Source organism: Sceloporus undulatus, chromosome 5, assembly GCF_019175285.1.
Source record: "Sceloporus undulatus isolate JIND9_A2432 ecotype Alabama chromosome 5, SceUnd_v1.1, whole genome shotgun sequence".
Classification (NCBI taxonomy): Eukaryota; Metazoa; Chordata; class Lepidosauria; order Squamata; family Phrynosomatidae; genus Sceloporus; species Sceloporus undulatus.
Window position 1 is genome coordinate 166858861 of NC_056526.1, and position 8049 is coordinate 166866909.

The following is an 8049-nucleotide window of genomic DNA, read 5'->3' on the forward strand; positions in this document are numbered from 1 at the left end:
CTGTCCCCTTAGTAACTGGATCACAAAGGTTTTTGTTTTGTTTTACGTTTGCTTCCTCTCTCATATCTGCTTGCCAACTGTGGTTTCATATTCTCCTTTTGATCTTGATAAGGACCACCAGAAACCAAATCATGTGTATGCCTCACACTGAGTAGTTGGGTCAAGATCACCAGAAGTGATATGTGACTAAGCAAGTGGTCAAAGAATATGCTCTAAATGTCTAGTCACGAAATTATTTGCTCTGGCTCACCTCTGTTTGAATATCTCTGCATCTCTTGTGCAAGAATGTAGTCAGTACACTAATAATAAGTCCAAATAAAATTAAAAATAAAGTATCAAGAGTAGAACTGGACATCATGATATGAAAATGGTGTACTAAATACAAATAATATGTAATCTGTACATAGTTCTAGATGCTTGTCTCCACTATACTAACTGAACTGACAATCACTATTTTTAAAAGAACAGTGAAAAATGCAGCACCTCAACTGCTGAGTGGAATATCATATAGACAGGATGCAATGCCAGTCTTGAAAGAATTACAATGGCTTCCAATACATTTCCAATCTGAATTCAAGGTGCATGTGATGAAATTGAAAGCCCCAAACAGCTTGGGACTTCAATACCTGAGGAAGCACCTCTTACCATATATGCTTGTCTGAGGATTAAAATCTGCTGGGGAGCCCTCCCCCACATCCCACTAGTGAGATCAATTATAGTATGACTGTCAGATCTGCAGGAAATACCTTCCCAGACATACCTCAGGCAGCAAAAATCACGGATAATGGTGAAATCTGTATTTCCAGTTGAAGTTGATCATAGAGTCACTCCGGAGGATCTCCAGATGCTTGAAGTAAATCCTCAGTTATTTCAGTTATTGGACCTATGGATACAGGGGTTGTACTATACTGTATCAAGACAAGGGAGGGGACATTCTCAGCTATGGCACACCAACTGTGGAATGCCTTCCCCCTGGAGGCCTGACTTGTACCAACATTGATGCCATCTCTGCACCATGTTAAAACTTGGTTGTTCACCAAAGCCTTTAACACGTTTTACGTGTTTTAATGCTATTTGTAACCACTCTGAGCTCTCTGACTATACATCAGATATAAATATTTTAATTAACAAGAACAACTGGGGTATTGGATTGTTCTTTATCTAAACAATTTTCTTTTTAAAGAACAACTCTCCATGTTCTGATAAAATACTGGGAAAACACTTCTCTAGGCAGATTTCTAGGTAATATATTTGTTAAAGTCTCCCTTATAAATAAATATCTTAAATACCAGCACATCACAATTCCTCTCCCACTGCTTAATTATTAGAGTATAATGTCACCATAAGTCAAAAATGATTTGGAGACAACAACAACAACAATCTGGGTTTGAGTATTATGACTTAAAATCACTTAACCTTGATGAGAGAGCTGCAGGAAAATCAAGGCTTACAGTTTTTGAGCTGTGCATGTAAAACATAGCTGACACTTACTGATGATTCTGGTAATTCTGGGAACAAAACCTGGTCTCCGGACAAAGAGTGTCATAGTAAGTACTAATGGATTAGGGAAGCAGGAGGATTTTATTCTGGCAGACCTTCAACAGTTAGCTCAGCACACTAAGCTTATGCCGTACACCCTATTTTAATCAACTCTGCTTTGACACAAGTTACTTTCAATGCAATGAGAAATAACAAGTGGTACTTTTTTAAAAAAAGAAAAAAAATATTCGAAGTTGGCTGCACTTTAATTTTCTGAGAAAGGTAAGGTTTTTTATTTTAACTTCTTAAAATAAATGTTCAAGTCTGGTCAAGACATAACTATTCCTATGTAATAAGCCATGTTTCATTGGACTCACAATGAATTGTGCAAGCACCATGATTCTCCTCTTCTTTCATTCCCTCAGCGTACCTGGTTTAAGCAAAACAAAGCCTTGCTACTTGAACTGTAATTTCCTATGGCATTCCAGTTTGAGACCGCTTAAACTGCCTTGGTTCAGTGCTCGGTAATTCTGGGAAATGACTAAACTCTCAACTGAAGTACAGTCACCCCTCCAAGTCTGCGGACTTGAAATCTGTGGCCTTGAAAATCTGTGGAGGGGCGACTGCCATTAATCTTAATGGGGCACCCCCCTGAATGCACGCGCCCCATTCAAGCCTATGCGGCTTGAATATGCATGAGATTTGGAACTTGCATGGGGGGTCTGGAATGGATCCCCTGTGAGTTCCAAGGGGCAACTATAGAAGACAGTACCATATGAAGTTCAGCCCTTTATCTGGCCCCATTTTATCCCTATGTTTGGATATTTAATGCTACATTTCACATCCTTCACACCTCTGCAGCACAACCTTGAGTTTTGTTGATATCATATCAATTCACCGTGAATTCGATTTTTTATGCTCTCATGTTGTACTGTACAAAATGATTTTTCCAAAATTCTTTATACCAGTTGGCTCAGTGTACAAAGGTGGCAATCTCTTTTAAGATACTCAGGAACAAAGAACTGGAATACAATCACATTGGTTTCCTTTGACCACAGGCTATCTGAGGACAAATGACTGATCTCTAAGTACAGCTTTCAAGACATCAAAGAGTATACTCAAATCAAGAAAGAGAGCAAACTTATCCCAAACAAAGCACCCTGTTATTCTCTAACATTTATAAACATTAAAACTTAAAATGTTATTGGATAGATCACTGTGTATTTTAAGTGAACACTACAGTGACTTGATACCAGAACTTTATAAATACAGCATACAATAAAGCATTGTAATGGCATGTTTTTATATTATCCGCTGTTTAATCCTATTTTGTGGTTTGGAGTTATGTTTTTATGATTGGGGGGTGGGCTAGGTTTTGGGATTTTTCTTTCTTAATTATAATTTTAACTGTATGCTCTGTTATTTTATACTGTTGTAATCCACTTTGATTCCTTGAGAAAAGGCGGAATATAAATAAATTATCATTATCATTATCATTATTATTATTAAGCAAAGTGTATGTACATATACACGCACAAATTAAGAAAGTTGTGATGAGGTTCCAGCTCCTAATTTAGTACACTAGAATATGGGAGAGAGTAAATTACATGGCAAATGGGGAAGATGGGTTAAAATCAAATGGTTAAAAATGTTCATATGAATTTTCAGTCATTGGATAATCAGAAAGCATCCCTTTAATCAGTTGCTGAATGGTAAGTCAGTGTGTAAATTATGTTTCTTCAATGGGTATACTCTACTTACTGCATATACTCTACTCTAATTACTAATTAGAGCTAGGCTTCTAAAATTCACAAGCTCTGCTGTGTATTTATTTCTCAGGTGAGCAGAAAGGCGGAAGTACACCATAGCAAGGTAAATTACCACTACAGTATTTCCTTGTTTACTTTTGCTGCTTCACAAAGCTGAATGAGCCACTCCACCCCTTAGAGGCCAACAAATGTCAGCAGAAAAGGAACAGAGAGAATGCTGCCATCTGTATTGTTTGAAAGCCATAAAACATTGAACTTATATAAGTTGCATTTTCAGACAATTGCTATGTGAAGAGTGAAGTAAAAATGCTTAATTTTTATGGTATTGCCACACTATTCCCATTTTGAGAGGAAAGCAAGGTTAATACTAGGGCTGTGTATGAGTTCAGGATCCAAATTGGTAATTCATATCTAAGCCTGATTTGATCTGGAATTCAAGCCTTAATTAAGATTCAGAAATCTTGATCACCAGTCCTTATTGCACTGTGAAAGCAAAAATGGCTACAATTTTATCCCTACCCCTACCCCACCCAACCCCCACCCCAAGAAATACACTTAAAATTTGGAGATGGCAACAAATTCTAAAGAGTAGATTAACCCAACCAAATTTCAGACAGGTAATTCCAGGAGGGTTTGTGCTAAGCACCTGTAAAGTTAACTGCTTTTCAAATAAATAAATAAATAAACAGAACACTTGTTAACTGCTTAAATCTTGGCAATTCAAGCTGCACTTGTCCTGGCACTCTTCCCCTACAGCATCAGTCATCTCAATCTGTTCAGGTTAAAATAAGTTCAAATATAACAAAAAGAATGACAATGAAAACCTACTTGAAGATAATGTGCTTCTGCATTATTCTATCAGCAGTTAAATTGATAACAGTGATGTAATATAAGGAAGTAGAAAGTGATGAGATAATGCTTCTAGAGCACTCCAATAGGGAAGACCCCAGAATCCCCTGTCCCCTTTAAGGGATTTTGTGTTTCCTGGTATTCACTGTTTGTCTCCCATCCAAATACTACCTATGGTTGCCCTACTTAGCTTCCAAGATTGGACAGAAGCTGGTGCCTTTAGGTCATCTGGCTCCTGGTAATTAGGCATAACACTGCAAATCTATTTTTACTTTTTAAAATTCTACAAGGATATTATTCAGTTTGTATTTTGTCATGATATTTGAATCCGTGTTCTTTAGCGTTACTCTAATTTTTCATATTTGCAGTTCATGGTGTGTGTCAGAATCTGTTCCTGGTCTTCTTTCTGCAAAGTGAATGGAACTTCTCTATCTTCTGCTTCCAGTTATGCCATGTATTTGATTTATATATTAGCCATCAAATGATGCCCATGTATACAATCAGGCTTTCATATACACTGATTCAGTCATCTATGGCTTTAAAATATTTCTAAAAATCCAAAAATCAAACTATGATTTTTGCCATTTTATATAAGGGATTATTATTTATAATCCAGATTTTGGCACTCATTTTCCCCCCTTCTGCCACTATAATTGGCACATTAACATGGAGTATGGTTATATTGCTACATTGTCTCTCAAGTATTGTTCATATTACAGTATTCTTTAACTATATCTCTCTTCGCTATATCTCTCCTATCTCACTCCTCACTATAGATGCCACCCCATTTCTTCTTATTCACTTCCTGAGTAAAACGCTGTGCAATTATCTGACTTAAAGTGTGCCATTCCTGTCTACTTTAGCTTGGTCACTCCAAATACTGCAATGTTTATACATTCCATTTATTGTTTTACTAGCTTTCATAGATTCATGTTCCTCAAATTCCATATTCCTACAGTATGTGTTGTGCAGCTTCAGACTTTCCTTTCACCTCTGAGCACATCAACATCTGAATGTCCGTCCCTTCATCTTGAGTCCACTCGCAACTTTAACCACAGAGCTACTCGTAGCTGTCTTCTGCTGTACTCAGCTTACTGAATACCTTCCATCATGGGAATCTCATCTTATGACACTGTCTCCTTTCATTCTGGATTGTCTCATCATAGGGCTTTCATGGTAAAAGACATTCAAAGGGGGTTTACCTTCTGTGTAAAATCAACAAGTGTTTGTTTTAGTGCCACTGCTATTCTCTCTGACAGATTCTCCACCAGTGTCACCACTACCCCATTACTGCTGCTGCCCAGTAGCTGTCTGACACATTCATCTCTCTTCTCAGGAAAAGCCTGCCGTACATGATAGACCATATTAGCAGCACTGCTACCATCAGCATAGCCTCTTGCCTCACGGGAGCAGTCAGTTCCACCACCATGGAAAGGTAGTGCCATGGAATGATTGTTGACATGTTTGCAATTTCACTGGGACGAATCCAGTGCTGAACATTGTTTGTCAAACAACACTTACCATATACAAGTTGACGTCACGGGGAAGGTTTTTAGGGTCAACATCACGGATTTTGATATGGCCTGTGGATAAGTCAAAAGTAAAACATAGGGGGCTATAACAAAGGATGTAAACAGGAAAACACCACTTCCTTCCCTCCTTCTCTGTATCTCTTCCAATCACCTAATACCACTTCTCTGGTGCTGGAGGAGAAGGCTTTAATGTTGGATGGAGAAAGAGAAGTGGATTCAAATGTGGGGTGCAGTGGGGAAAGGAGGTTTTAACATCAGATGGGGAAGGGAAAGAAGTGGATTTAAATGTGGGGTGGGGTAGAAAGAGAAGTCTTTAACATCAGATCGGGAAAGGAATCACTGCTTTCATACGCACACACTCCCTGTCGGCAGCTCTTTCAGAAATCACTGCTGAGGCACATGGGGAGGCGCTTCTTTCAGGACCTATCTAAGCTGTATTACTGTATTTACCCGTATATAAGTGAACCACAGATTATAGAGTCAATATTTGGGCATAAATTTCTCGAATTATAGTCTAGTGTATATGGTAGATAGCCCAAATAGATACAGTGGAAGCAGGGATAACTGCCATTCCCAGTGCAGTCCTCCATGCATCCAAAAAACCTGACTTGGTGAGCTGGGAAAACTTCTGGAACCAGTTTTCAGAAGTTCTAAGGCCTACAAGTAGTAAGGACTTGGAAAGATGTAATGGTGTGGTATATGATTTAAGTATGTTTTATTTATATAAATTTAAGAAATATTTCTATCACCATAAAATCTGTCACTATAACTCTAATTATGATCACAGTATTCCAATGAGCTTGCACTGTTTTTGAAAAAGGAAGGTATGCCTTATACAGGCAATAGTTGAGAGGAGGCTGTTCTAATTGTAATTACTGCACCTATAACCTAAAACAACTTCACATCTATACACAAGATCCCCCCCTTCACTTTTACAACTAGCAATGTTGTAGTATATAAGAAATTAACTCTCATAATTACAGTTAGTTTGTAAAAAAAACCACTAAGGACATTAACAATTGTGATACATGCTTTCTAACCCATACACGAATAGACACCAGTTCACGTCAAAAACGTATTTGCTATTTCAAAGCCCCCTGTAGCTTCAAGATTCCACTTTAAAACAGACACAAATAATAGTTTATAATTTCTTGGCTACCATGACCAGGATTCCAATAGTATCGAATTGTAAAAAAGGAAAGAGCGACTTTAATTGTAGTCATTAAAAGAGAATGTGTTCTCAAGAATGTGTGCTGAGTAATATGTACTTTCATTCACCTCAGAGAAACAAGTGAGTCAACAGCCAGCAAAGAGAAGAGGTGTAATCAGTCACATGTTCCTCTCAGAAAAAGTGACTGAACTATTTTCAGGATGTGTCATTTGTATGTATTATTATTGCTATGAGAGGTTGTCAAGTGACATAGAACGCTGGCATATTTGTGCATTAAGAGCTGTTATATAACAGTTGTTATATCTAAAAGGATGTTACTATAGAGGCAGGATGTTACCAGTGAATACACACTGTTTCTAAGAAGGAGAGACAAAAAAACAAAGCTCCATTTTAAAATTTAGGAGCATTACAATTTTAGTTTTGTTGTATTTGTTCTCTTGACAATATCAAAACATTGTATGTTTTAGAATAGATGATACAAGAGATGACAAGGTAATGAAATCTTAAACTAAAGGAAAATACCCCTTTCCTTCTGATCTGATATGTTATTAGATGTCCTTTGCTCAGAATCCCATACATAAAATTAAGCTACAAGTTATACCTTTTGCTGACATCATATTCAGTATGGTCCTCTACATTGTACTTAATGTGTACTTAAGAGGGGTCTGTGGTGAGTGTGATTGGGGCTGGAGCTGTTTATGATGTCATTAGAATTCAGAATTCAGATATGTAAAAATAGCTGTTCAGAATTTTGTTGAGATGCATAGCTTTGAGAGTTACAAATTTCACTAAATTTTAAAAGTATTGTGTTCACTTTGAAGTTCTCTTCTCGATGCTTAAGTTTAATAATATTGCATAGCATAACCTTTGCATATAATCCTTGAAACTATAATTGAGATGAAAAATAATTTTCCTTCCCATTAATGCTCTTTCCTTAGCTCTTCTTCTTTGAGGCATACACAATAATGGTAGACCAAAAAAGGAAAAACAAATTTGCTTTCCATTCTTGGAAAAAAATTAAGTGTCAAGTTGTCCCTGAACAAGCCATTCTTCACCAGCCAATTTCAATGAAAAATTGCTAATTTCTTTCCAAAAATGGTAAGATATAAAGTAAGAATCCATATTTAGTATATGCTTTTCATGCTAACAATCCAAGGCATCTCTAGATAGGATCAGAAAGACTCAAAAACTGGGTTTATGACAATGTAACACATGCATCTAGCTCCCTCTGGTAAAGTCTGGACATCAT

The 8049-nt window shown here is 37.1% G+C and overlaps 1 protein-coding gene across 8 annotated transcripts in view; it reads right to left on the minus strand.

The window, feature by feature from the left end:
• Window positions 1–8049, minus strand: part of SGMS2 (sphingomyelin synthase 2) — a 53840-nt gene that overhangs the window by 20348 nt on the left and 25443 nt on the right. For 2 of the 8 annotated variants that reach the window (XM_042469582.1, XM_042469585.1), the window contains one exon: window positions 5619–5680. The exons of the other annotated variants lie outside the window; for them this stretch is intronic. The gene's annotated coding sequence lies outside the window, so the exon portion shown is untranslated. The remainder of the gene's footprint in view (window positions 1–5618; window positions 5681–8049) is intronic. 8 annotated transcript variants of the gene reach the window in all.